Raw genomic sequence first — 14193 nt, forward strand, 5'->3', positions numbered from 1 at the left:
GTATTCTAGGTATGGATACATTGATGAATTATAGAGCTACTGTTGATTGTTTCTATGGCATTGTGAGATTTAGACCGTTTTATGGCAATAAGTGGAATTTTTATGGTACTGATTCACAATATCGCATTCCATTAGTATCGGCAATGGAAATGTTTAGATTATTGTCGATAGGAAATGAAGGATTTATGATTTATGCTCTTGATACGACGAAGGAAGAGAAATTGAAAGTTTCAGATATTCCTGTCGTCAAGGATTTTCCTGATGTATTTCTTGATGAGATTCCGGGTTTTCCGCCTCAGAGGGAAATAGATCTTAGCATTGAGTTGATGCCAGGGACAAGTCCGATTTTTCGAGCCCCATATCGATTAGCTCCAGCAGAATTGAAAGAACTTAAGACGCAATTGCAAGATTTGCTGGAAAAAGGGTATATTAGACCAAGTGTGTCACCTTGGGGTGCTCCAGTCTTGTTTGTGAAGAAGAAAGACGGAACGATGAGAATGTGCATCGATTATCGGCAATTGAACCAGACTATTGTGAAGAATAAGTATCCTTTGCCACGAATTGATGACTTGTTTGATCAGTTGCAGGGTACGTCTGTGTATTCTAAAATTGATATTCGTTCCGGATATCATCAACTTAGAGTTCGAGAGGAAGATGTTCCCAAAACAGCATTTCGAACGCGTTACGGGCATTATGAATTCTTAGTTGTTCCTTTTGGGTTGACTAATGCTCCAGCAGTTTTTATGGATTTAATGAATCGTGTGTTTCGGAAGTTTATAGATCGATTTGTTATCGTGTTCATTGATGACATTTTGATTTATTCTAAGTTTAGAAAGGAGCATAAAGAACATTTGATATTAGTACTTGAGAAACTCAGAACATCACAATTATATGCTAAGTTTTCGAAGTGTGAATTTTGGTTGGACATAGTATTATTTCTAGGACATGTGATATCAGCACAAGGAGTATCTGTCGATCCTAGTAAAATTGAAGTTGTTCTTAATTGGTCCAGACCAACCAATGTCTCTGAGATTCGTAGCTTTTTGGGTTTGGCTGGATATTACAGGCATTTCATCAAGGGATTTTCTGAAATAGCTAGGCCTATGACTATATTGACGCAAAAAGATCGACGTTTTGTGTGGACTGAAGAATGTGAAGCTAGTTTCCAGACTTTGAAAGAGAAATTGACTACGGCTCCAGTACTAGCATTACCTTCAGGCTCAGGTGGATTTGTTGTTTGTACAGATGCTTCTTTGAATGGACAGGGTTGTGTTTTGATGCAAAATGGACGCGTGATTGCGTATGCATCTCGTCAATTGAAACCACATGAGACTCGTTATCCAGTTCATGATTTAGAATTGGCTGCCATTGTGCATGCATTGAAAATATGGCGTCATTATCTGTACGGTGAACAGTTTGTAATTTATTCCGATCATAAGAGTCTGAAATATTTATTCACACAGTCTGATTTGAATATGAGACAACGTCGATGGTTGGAACTGCTTAAGGATTTTGATTGTGATATTCAATACCAGCCAGGAAATGTGAATCAAGTTGCAGATGCTTTGAGCAGAAAAGTTCATACTAAGATGTTGGCATCTTTAACCATTTCTAAAGTTCATGAGCATTTGGGAACTTCAGGATGGACTTATCGAGCTAAAGGTAATCATTTCATAGTTTCATCTATTCAAGTTGAACCACAAATAATTTCAAAAATCAAAGCAGCACAAAAGACTGATCCATATATTCATCACTTGAAAGAATTAACTCCAGCTGGTCAGTCAGGGAAATTCCTTGTTGCTTCTGATGGATGTTTGCGTTATAATGGTAGACTTGTGGTTCTGAATTTGATAGATTTGAAAGAAGATATACTATGAGAAGCTCATTGTAGTCGACATAGTGTACATCCTGGAATTCGAAAGATGTATCATATTTTGAAAGCCCATTACTAGTGGGAAGGTATGAAGAATGATATTTCTGACTTTGTGGCTAAGTGTCTGACGTGTCAACAAGTTAAGGCTGAAAGAATGAGACCAGGTGGTATGTTACTTAGTCTTGAAGTACCACAGTGGAATTGAGAACACATTACTATGGATTTCGTGACACACCTACCTCGATCTAATCGTGGTTGTGATGCCATTTGGGTTATTGATGATAGATTGTCTAAATCTGCCCATTTTATTCCATATGATCGTACTTGGACATATACGAAAATGGCGAAAATGTACATTGATCAGATAGTGCGATTGCATGGTGTGCCAGTTACTGTAGTGTCAGACCGTGATCCCAGATTTACTTCTAAATTTTGGTCTAGTTTGCAATCAGCTTTGGGTTCTAAATTGGCCATGAGTACTGCCTATCATCCACAGACAGATGGACAATCTGAAAGAACTATTCAGACGCTTGAAGATTTATTACGAGCTGTTGTGATGGATTTCAGTGGTGGTTGGCAAGAATCTTTAGCTTTGGTGGAATTCTCTTACAATAATAGTTATCATCAAGTATCTATCGGGATGACACAATTTGAAGCCTTGTATGGCAGAAAATGTAGATCTCCGATATGTTGGAAAGAAGTAGGAGAACGACAGTTGTCCGGACCAGAGTTTATTCAAGAAATGAAAGAAAAAGTTGAACTGATCAGGAAAAGAATGAAAGCAGCCCAGGATCGTCAAGCTAGCTATGCTAATAACAGGCGTAGACCTTTAGAATTTCAGGTTGGCGATTTTGTTTTCTTGAAAGTATCACCATTTCGTGGTACTATGAGATTTGGGCGTAAAGGGAAATTAGCTCCTCGTTATATCGGTTCGTACGAGATTGTCGAGAAGATTGGTATTTTGGCGTATTGTTTGAACTTGCCGCAGAGTTTGTCTGCGATACATGATGTATTTCACGTATCTATGCTGCGGAAGTATGAACCAGATCCTTCTCATATCTTGAGGGCTGATGATGTGGATTTGGATAGTTCCCTTAGCTATGTTGAATATCCAGTGCAGATTCTTGATCGTAAAGAAAAGCAACTTAGGAACAAGATGATTCCTTTAGTTATGGTGGAATGGAGTAGACATGGGAGAGAAGAAGCCACATGGGAATTGGAGTCTATAATGCGTCAAGAATGACCTCACTTGTTTGAAAATATGATGACTTATTCCATGTACTCTAATTTTTCTATGTACTATCAGTGGTGGATGTTTAACTACTTTGTATATAAGTTTGATGTGTGTTAATTTCGAGGACGAAATCTTGTTTTTAGAGGGAGAGAAATGTAAGGACCCGATTTTACTATATTAATTAATTCGTGTGTTAAAAATATGTATTACTAAATATCGTTTTATAGACGATATTAAAATGCATATTTAATTTATAGAGCACACAAGAGTTGAAATAATCAAACCGGGTCAAGTTTTAACCCCGAATGAATAAAATATAACACACAATTAAACTGGAATATATTTTAATGGATATATATCAATATATAGATATATGATATGTATCCTTACCTTGCTTTCTCTCTCTCCTCAAGTCGCGTTCCCATTCTATGTTCTTTTGTTTTAAAGTTTCTTCGTCGCTTCAAATTGTCGTAACTTTTCCGTCGGTTATCGATTTTCGAAAATAAATATAGTTCTGGATTCCTCGCGACGTAAGCTTTCTTTTGATACCCATTTCACAAGGTTTCATCGTCGTCTCAAAAACTCCGTCCGACCAGTTGCTGCCGTCGCCGCTCGTGTTCGCTGGAATTCGGAAAAATAACCTTGGTTTAGGTTGTTTAGAGCTTAAACTCGAAACTTTGCACAAAATTCGGAACTTCTAGAGGTAGATTTCAAGATTAGGTTTCGAATTTTGGGGCTTTGTTTGGTTAATTTGAATTCCAGTGATTGATATTTGTTTAATTCTTGATTGTAGGTGTTATATTTCAGTTAAATTGAGGTATGGTTATTTTTTAGAATAGATTTGGGAATTATTTCAAAATTTCAGATTATATTATGTTGGATTTTCGAATTATAGAGATGTTTAAATCGTTGTTTGAATGTTTAGATGTGTTAGAATTGTTATAGATTAATTTCAGGATTTTTGAACAATTTTTCTGGAAAATTCAGATATGCAGTGTTGGGTATTTCGACTTTTCGAGTTATTTATTTGATATTTGGACATTGATAGGATGATTTAATATGAGATGTGAAATTAAGGAAATGTTAGTTTGATTTTTAGAATTAGTTCCGATAATTTTCAGATTTGTAAACGGAAACAGGAATTAATATGATATCAATGGTTTTCCACAGGATTGTACTATTCGAGAATTTCTTGAGATATTTCTGTGGTAAATTAAGTGTTGGTTGAGGTACGTATGAGCTGTTTATATTACGACGTCTATAATGACATGTAATGATATTAAGTATTTTGTAATGAGTGATAAAGTGCTTTATGTGCTTATGTGGATTATATGATTGCATTCATTCATTTACAACTTTTCATAGCACGTTGAGCCTTGACACCTTTGATTACTATTAATATTGATCTCTTGAGATGTATTGAGTCATCATGGAGCGAGTGACATTGTTTAGTGCACTCCTGAGATAGCATGAGGCACGGACAGGTAGCTCCTGTCGCCCTCCGATGCTACGTACGACACTCTTGATGACAGCATGAGGCTGGACGGGTCGCTCTTGTCACCCTCCGATGCTACGTATATGGATTAGCAGTGATGATTCGAGGTCTGCTGTGTTCCTGGCACGGGTGGCCACTGAGATTATTGTGATACGTTTCGTTTGGACTCCATTTGGTATCCCTTATTCTATTGATACCTGTCACGCATTACATTGCATTTCATTGCATTGTACTTTATTTTATTCATGTCAGTTAGATTTGTCGTAATTTTTATAGTTCATCGTACTGGGGTCCGACCCCTGTTTTCTTTTTATGCTGTGGTTGTTTGTGATTCCATAGCAGGTTTTCCAGGGGGATTTGACGCATCTGGTGGAGCGTCATCTAGTGGTACCCAGTGAGACGAGCGTGGAGTCAAGTTCCCAGATATATGTATATATTAGTTTAGCGAGTTTTATATTTGCCGGGGTGATGCCCTGTGTATCTGTATCGATAGTTTTGGACTTTGTTTTGGATTGTTATTTGTGTGATCGAGCCTTGCCGGCTCTGCATGTGTTTAGTCCTGGCCAGTGCGGCTATAGGTTTGTAAATTGGAGTTGTGACTCTATTTTCGAATATATATTGCTGGTTGTGTTGTACAGGTTTTTGGGATGTCCTATTTACGAATAGGTCATGCCGAAATTTCTGTAGGCCCAAACGCAAATTTTTAACTCGTTTTCACTGTTTACATTAATTAATCCTGGTTGTTTGATCATTAAATATTAAATCAGGACATGGGCCCTTTCAAGCATAATCATCAAATACCACATTAATAGATTCAATGATAGTTCTAGTTCGATAAGCTCGACTATTCAAAGCATATCCAAGAAATAAACACTTATCGCTTTTTGAATCAAACTTAGCCAACTGCATACTGTCATTCAAAACATAACATATGCATCCAAAAATATGAAAATATTTAAGGTTAGGCCTCTTTCCCATGAGAATTTCATAGGATGTCATAGTAGAACCTTTCCTTAAATATACCCTATTGGATATGTGACATGCAATATTTAAAGCCTCAGCCCAAAATCGTTTTGCAATATTTTTGGAGATTAACATAACCCTTGCCATCTCTTGGAGGGTTCTGTTTTTTCTGTCGGCAATGCCATTCTGCTGAGGTGTCTTAGGTGCTGAATATTCATGTGATATACCTTCCTTTTCACAGAATTGATCAAACAATGAGTTTTCAAATTTCTTACCATGGTCAGTTCGAATCCTGATAACCTTCAAAGCAAACAGATTAGTGATATGCTTTATCAATTTTTTGAAAGCATCGAAAGTTTCAGACTTTTCTATTAAAAAACTTACCCATGAGTACCTTGAAAAGTCATCAACACACACAAATGAATACCTCTTACCTCCACAGCTTTCAACCTCCATAGGTCCCATTAAGTCCATGTGTAGGAGTTCAAGACATCGTGTTGTCCCACAGTGTTGTAACACTGGATGTGACACACGAGTTTGCTTACCTTTTTGACAGTCTCCACACACATATGGAACTCCAGAAGTTAAATTTGGCATCCTACGTACAGCATCATACTGGCTCAATTTTTTCAATGCTTTGAAGTTGGCATGTCCCAACTTTTGATGCCATAAATTCAAATCATCAACCTTGGTGAATTTGCAAGCAAGTTCATCACCAAGTTGATAACAGTTGTCCGATGATCTAGACCCTGTCAAAATACACGAATTACTTTTATAAAAACTTGACATAAATTCTTATCAAATTTAACATAAAGATCACCATCACAAAGTTGACTAATGCTAATAAGATTTGCATTTAATCCTTCAACATGTAGAACATTGTGAAGCTTAGGCAGTCCTTCTACATTCAAAGTTCATTTTCCAACAATCTTTCCATTGGCTCCTCCTCCATATGTCACTTTTCCTTTATCCTGTTCAACATAGTCAGAAAGATACTTCTTCAATCCTGTCATGTGGCGTGAACTGCCACTGTCGAAGTACCAATGACCTGCAACATTAGTTTTTAAGGAAGTATAAACAACATTACAACTGGATTTAGCTTTTGGTACCCAAACCTTTTTCTCAGTATTTTTCCTCCTGGCAGTGTTCTGGTTCAGTGTTGGCAACACTGATGACAGTTCTTGCCTGGAATTCCAATACATATAGTCATACCTGAGTTTGAAACAGTAAGGCTTGATGTGACCTTGCTTGTGACAGTAATGACAAACAAACATACGTTTCCTTTGCTTTTTATTTTGAACAGGAGCTTGTGCCTTCAATGAAATTGGTTTTTCCTTTGGAATTGCAATAGGAACGCTAGCAGATTTATTGTTCTCTTTGACAAAAACAGTTTTTGATGACTCCCCAACTTCAAACTTGCTATTATGAAATCCTAGACCAGCTCTATCATCTTTTCCCATCATCAGAATTGAATCCAACTTGGTCTTGCTTGAATTATACTTTGCGAGAGTTGCATTGGATCTTCCAAGCTCTTCTTTGACCTTGCCTAGTTCTAAATCCTTCTTGCTCAGAACAACTTCTAGTCTAGCCACTGAAGCTTTCAGTTCACTGTTCTCCTTTGTTAAAGCAGAATTTGTCTTGTTCCTTAATATCCAGTCATTATACAATTCTTCATACATCTTCTGAGCATTATCCCAAGAAAGTTCTACTTCACCAGCTTCCTGATTTGAGTCTCCAGAAACAGATGCATTCAGACACAGTACCTTTTGGTCAGTGTTGTGACCAAGTGTTGTGACACCTGTGATAACACTGTGTTTCTTCTACAGCACCAAAACTGAAAGGGCATTGTGAGTCTCTTCTTCTCCTTGTTTTGTTCCTTCCTCATCTTCATCATCACTTAGGGAAGCACACATTCCTTTGCGAAGTCTGGTTGGACACTCATTAGCATAGTGACCGAAGCCTGTGCACTCATGACACTTCACAGATTCAAACTTCTTCGATATATTCAGTGTTTTTCCTTCTTTCTGAAAGTGATTTTGACTCTTTGAAGGGATGGTATTCTGTTCTGGTCCGCATATCCTCAATGGTTTTCCAACAGCAGGAGCATTCAAAACTTTGGATTTCTGACCAGGTTTCTTATAATCTCTCATTCTCTTCAAGTAGTTACCAAATTGTTTGGTAAGAAAGGCGATTGAATCATCTCCTAAGTCAGACTCGTTGACTCCCTGTGTCAGATCAACAAAATCATTGTATGAGTCATTAGAAACTTGAAGTGCAATAGACTTACCTTTGTCCTTTTTTCCAAAATTCATCTCTAACTCATATGTTCGAAATGAACTCATCAATTAATCCAATCCCAGAATTGATGTGTCTTTTGATTCATCAATGACACAAATCTTCATTTGAAATCTTTTCGGCAGTGATCTCAACACTTTGCTCACCAAGCGTTCATTTGAAATAGCATCACCAAGATCAATTGCCTCATTCTCGATCTTCCTCAAGCGGCGTTCAAATCATCAATTGTCTCACTCTCTTCCATTCTCAGATTTTCAAACTGAGTAGTGGGAATCCTTCTTTTGGTTCGACGCACACTATCTGATCCTTCACAGTGCATTTGAAGTTTTTTCCAAGCCTGTTTAGCACATACACAGTTAGTGACCAGTGAAAACATATTAGAATCAAGAGATATAAATATAGCATTAAGAGTTTTGTTGTTCATATTCGAAGCAGCAGTTTCATCGGCATTCCATTCCGTTTCTGGTTTGAGGAGAGAATCTCATTCTCCATCAGTTCTCCTTGGTGGATTCCAGCCTTGTAACACACGCTTCCATGCCTTTTCATCAATCAATTTGATGTAGACACGCATCCTAACTTTCTTGATAGCATAGTTGGATCATCCAAGATTGGAGGACGTTGAGCAGTTCCTGAATAAGGTATCTCCATTGTGATATCCTGTCAAACACAAAAACAGAATCACACTTAGTATCGTCAAGTGAATGTCTCTGACGCCAATTGTAAGGTTTGGACAGTCTGAAATCACAGAAATACCAGAAATAAATATTCGAGAGAGTGTTATCTTTCAGTATTGTCAACACTTCAAGAAAACACTATGCATCAGAATAATTAACTAACAACAAAAGTAAATAGCACACAGATATTTATGCACAAGTACTAAGTACTTGTACGATGCCTCATGGCAAAATAATCACTAGAAAATCAAATAAGTTTACAAAAACAAACTAGTGATTGTTTTACGAAAAATCTACTTTTCTCAACAGATTAAGAAAATAAAAGACTTCCTAAAAACTAGTAAGAACTAGAATAATAAATCAATAGGAAGTTCTAAACCGAAAACGAAAACCAAAGAAACACTTTCTGAACAACACTTCACTCGTGTGTTCTTCAGTGTTTCCAACACTACTCGGCAACACAACGTAGCAGTAGTATCTCTTCAGAAATTCTTCAATGATAGATCTTCAATACACTAGAATTTTTTCAATACTTTCTCTATGTATTTTGCTCTCTATGTTTCACTCTCTTGATCTCTCTATCTCGTTGTTTTTTTTCTCTCGGTCCAAGCACTCCTATAAATAGATCTTCAATATATTTCCATAAATAAGAACCTACAAAGCATGGAAACAATATATCATCAGAATCAAATATTTCGAATCAAGATATAACTGATATTACAAATTTTAAAACTTGTTCTAAGAAAGGCAAAACTATAAATATAGAAATTGAATGCAATAAGGAAATAATTTAAAAGACATGTGCACGACATGTTCTTTCATTGTATATCAGTATATATATGGTACTTTGTTAATCGAAACTATTGAAATTTAATCTATTTAGTCACTGAAGCATACGGCTCGATTTGGAAAATTATTTAAAAAGTTATTTTTTTACAAATTTTTTATAAAATATTTTAAAAGTTATTTTAAAAATAAATATATTTTGACAACTATTCTATTAAAACGATTTTTGAGTAGAACTAATGTAATTAAATTTTCAACATTATATTCTCTTTAATTATGTCAACATAAAAACACATCTCAATTATTCTTTAAAGACTATAATAATTAAAAAAAATTCTTAATTTAAAAATATTTTTCAAAAGTATTTTACAAAAATTTTGTTTGAACACATATTTTAAAAATATTTATCACCTATAAAATGTTTTTAAAATACTTGTAATATAATGATCTGATTCTCTAGTTGCAACTTGCAATCTAATATTTACCATCTTTTGGATGATATAGGATATTATGGTAATCTGGCGATGGGCATCAATAACCTCTTGACGCTACCAGTGGTAGCACACTTTATTCATACATGCATATCCTTCTATCGGCGAATGTAGTTGTACATGGAATATTGACGTCTGATAATTTTTAAATAATCACCTATATCGCATGTAAATTATTTGATTAATTAAAAGTTTATTTTATGTATAATAATAATTAAATTATTTCATTGATTTATTTTATGATTTAAATTTTGAAATAATGATTTTGACGTTCTTTTCATGAATTGCTCTTTAATGATTTTCAAGAGATGGTGTCGAGATGACTGTCGGAGAAAGATGTCCCGGTACAGTGAAAAGTTTAAAAATTATTTTTTGGTAACGAGGGAATAAAATTGTATTCATTTTAAACCTTCTTTATTTTAATTTTCAAAGAGCCTTGTTTTATAGGATTTGAGTAACTTTTAAATTTCAGTATAGCATTTTTAATAGTGTGAGTAGCAACTTTTTAAATAAATAAAGTAGTTAGAAGAGCAAATTTTATTTTATTATTAATTATTTTACGCTAAAAAAACAAGAGAGAGCGGAGCGTGAGACGTGAGAAAGGAGAGGAGAAAGGGAGGACGACTAGGGTTTGTGAGTGGAGGAAGAAGGCTCAATTCGAGCAATTTTTTATCGTTTTCTGCGCATCGATCCATTGGCCCATCAACGCTCCAAAACGAGGCAAGTATAATTCGTTTATTTGATGTATCGTTGAATCCGAAGTAATTTTAAAGGATTTTTTTACGAGTTTATAATTATCTAGACTCGATTGATGAATTATGTACATGTATATGAAAATTTTCATTGTGCGTGTGTCTTTCAGCGTGAACAGTGTCGTGAACAGTACTCTGTGTGTGTGTGTGTGTTTATGCACGAAATGTGTGTTTTTGTTTGTGCAGTGTCTTTTGCATGTGCAGTGTGTGTGTTTTTATATGTACAGTGTGTGTTTTAAGCATGTGTATATTTTTATGTGCGTGCAAAAGTTTTTCGTGTGTGTGCAAATTTTTTATGTGTGCGTGCAAATTTCTGTGTGTGTTTTTTTGCATGGGTAAAAAATTTGTATTGTGTTGGGTGAGTTGAAGTAAGAGAAAAATATTTTGAAGTTTTATGACTTAAGTGGTGAAGTTACGCTTAAAGAAGACGGCGTCGTGTGGATGTAGGTCTTTGGATCATGATGTCCCGTCACTAAAGAAGACGCCGTGTGGATGTAGGCCTTCAGGTCATTATGCCCCGTCAAACCTGAATTTTCTTGTATTATTTTGATAAAGTTCCCATTAAAATGTTGAATTAGAATTTTCTGAACCACATGTCAAAATGTTTGGGGTTGAGGAAAAATTTGAGGAATGTGAATTTTAATTGAGACAAGTTTGAAGAGTGTGTGCGTATTGTAATTGAAGAAAAGTTTAAGGAGTGTGTGCATATTTTAATTAAAGAAAAGTTTGGGGAGTGTGCACGTATATATTTAATTGAGGTGAATGTGAAAAGTGCATGAGGTGATGTGATGGTGTAAAATTTAAGAGAAAAGTCTGAGGATGTGTGCTTGTGTAAGTGTTGATGCTTGCATGACTTGAGATTTAGGGTTTAAATGTGAATTGTGTTGAAAGTTTTAAAGTATTGTATATGTATTTTGTTATTTTCGGATTTACTTGCTGAGCCTGTAGGCTTACTAGATTTCTTCGATGCAGTTGTGGTGGGTTTTGTTGGCGAAGATAGTGATTCTGAGCTCAGGGCCACTTATCCGAGCCATAAAGTCTTTTCGCGATATAGATTCAGTTTATGCACTTTTACGAATAAAGAATGTTATGCTTAAATTGATTGAATATGAGGGTTAATTTGTTATTTGAGAAAAAAATGTTAAAAGTTTTATTATGTTTATTTTGAAAGAACTTTAATTTCTAAGTTTTTTTATTTATGTCAATTTATATATGAAGAAGTATTTTCATGCATTAGATGTAATTCTTCAGTACTTTAAATGTTAAATTTTATGTTCAAGCTTTGATTTATGGTCATGAATTTTATTGGGTTGAATTGTTTTTTATTTAAAGTAAATATTTTAATATTGGATAGTTGAGTTTTACGAAAATTTTCGAAGATTTTTAATTTAATGAGATTATAATATCTGAAGACTTTATTTCATATTTAAATCGTTTATTTTTTATTTTTTGAAGATTTTAATTTATTGGAGAGGATTTCAATTTTGAAAAGTTATGTTTATCAATTTATGTCTTTGTTAGTGCACAAAGTTTATAATGGATTTTAGTATTTTATATGTATTATTATTTTCAAGATTAATGTGCAAAGTTATTATGTATTTGATATGCATGGGTCAGCCATGTCGAAATAAAAATTTCTCTACATTTATTTTATAAAAATTTACGGACGTTACATAATACCTTTTTTTGCCTTTTCATCTCCTTCTCCTTTCATATGGTAGAGTGGAGTTTTTTTGTTTGGCCTTTTACGACTTGTATTTTCAGATCGATTTTTTCGGTTTAAATAATATATACAAGTTTACTATCCAAAAAGAAAAAAAACCTATTAGTAAAAGTTATAAAATTTCTCTCCTTTATTTAGATGGAAAGATGAATTGTTAAGTTAATTAATTTTCGAAGAACCCGAGATCTCGTCTAAAATGGAAACCTTCATGTCACATGTGTTTGTAAAATCTCTAGCTCATTTCAGTAACACTCATGCATTCTCTACAATTTTGCATTAAAAAAATTTATATGTTAAATTTTGCCATATTTGGGGTTCGCAATAAGTTTGTTCATCTAACACCTGGTTGGATTATTCTATGCTACACCTGGTTGCTGTCAACCACATTTTCCCGAAAGTTTCGTGTATTGATTTAAAATTAATGTTTCAGAGTATACTCTTAGGTACAGTTTGGATCTAGCGATAATAAATAATACATGGTTCGAAATATAAAATGATAGTTAATATAGTATTTGATTTGATTGATAGATGATAGTTTATTTGATTTTATTGATTAAATTTTTTTATGAAAATGAGAAATTATCATTTTGTCCTTTTAAGAATAAAATAAAATATGAATAATATTATTTATAAGGGTAATATAGTAATTTAAATTAAATGATTTGATTGATGTAATAAAAATGATTAATGATTTATTTGATGCAAAATAAATAATTAATAGATGGATAAATAGTATGACGAGAAGAACGCGAGATTGAATATGATAAGTTATACATGTACAAATAATACTTGTACCAAAGGTGCCTTATCCATCCATAATCTGTATGTTTTGACTAGATATTCAAAATAGAAAACTGCAAGGTTTTTTTTTTTGAGTTGATATCACAAATTTATATTCGTGAAACGATCTTAATCTGATTCAATCCATATATCTAGTGAAAAATAATACTTTAACATAAGAAATATTTTTCATGAGTCGTGTCTTACTGGAAATTTGACTTACAAAATTGATCATTGAGACGATTTTATGTTAGTTTTTAATAAATATTAAAAAATGGTAGTAAAAGAATTTAAAATTCATAAAATTCAATAAGTACTCAAATGCAAGCAAAACAGATTAACGCGAGTGTTCGTCAGCATTTTTCGGGTGATGTGTGTCAATATTTAACTGACATGTATGCAGTTGGACCAAAATCATTGAAAATTAAAAGTTAATGTACCAAAACTAAAATTTGAAAAATTAATGGACCAAAACCAAAACATATATGGACAAGTTAATTGACCAAAAAAATTATTTTTCATAATCTTTCACCGTTTTCTTGCAAGAAAAGACCGAAGATTATGAAAATCAACGAAAAGTTGCGAGTTGAAACACAATTTTATATTTGCAAAAAATTTATGTAAATAAGATCCTCGTATTTCTCGAAAGAAAGTGAATGAAAAGCAACATTAGCAACATTGATCGTGCATTGGTAATTCAGTTTCAGGAAGCACACCCTTGTTTTATTCGATTTAAAACCAAGAGGGACAAGTACATTTTTTGTTCGGTTATTTATGTTTTGAGAAAATTGTTTTTTAGTCCAATATGCTTACTTGTTTATGATTTTAGTTTTCTATGTTATCAAATTTCATTTTTAGTATGCTATATTTCTTTTTTTTTTTTTTGTAATTTTAGATTTTTTTTCAAAATTTATATGTATTGTTGATGTATGTAACGTCACACCAGTATTTCATATGAAAAAAGACTAAAATTATAAAAAATAAAAATCACAAGACTGAAAACTGAAATTTTATAACAACGAGACCAATATCGCAAAATGACAAAATTAATTTATAGGACCCAACAATGCTGTTTCCTTGTGCGTTTTTTTTTTTTCATTTTTGGTCATGTTAGAAATGGATTGTAT

Source organism: Henckelia pumila, chromosome 2 (genome assembly GCF_033568475.1).
Source record: "Henckelia pumila isolate YLH828 chromosome 2, ASM3356847v2, whole genome shotgun sequence".
Classification (NCBI taxonomy): domain Eukaryota; kingdom Viridiplantae; phylum Streptophyta; class Magnoliopsida; order Lamiales; family Gesneriaceae; genus Henckelia; species Henckelia pumila.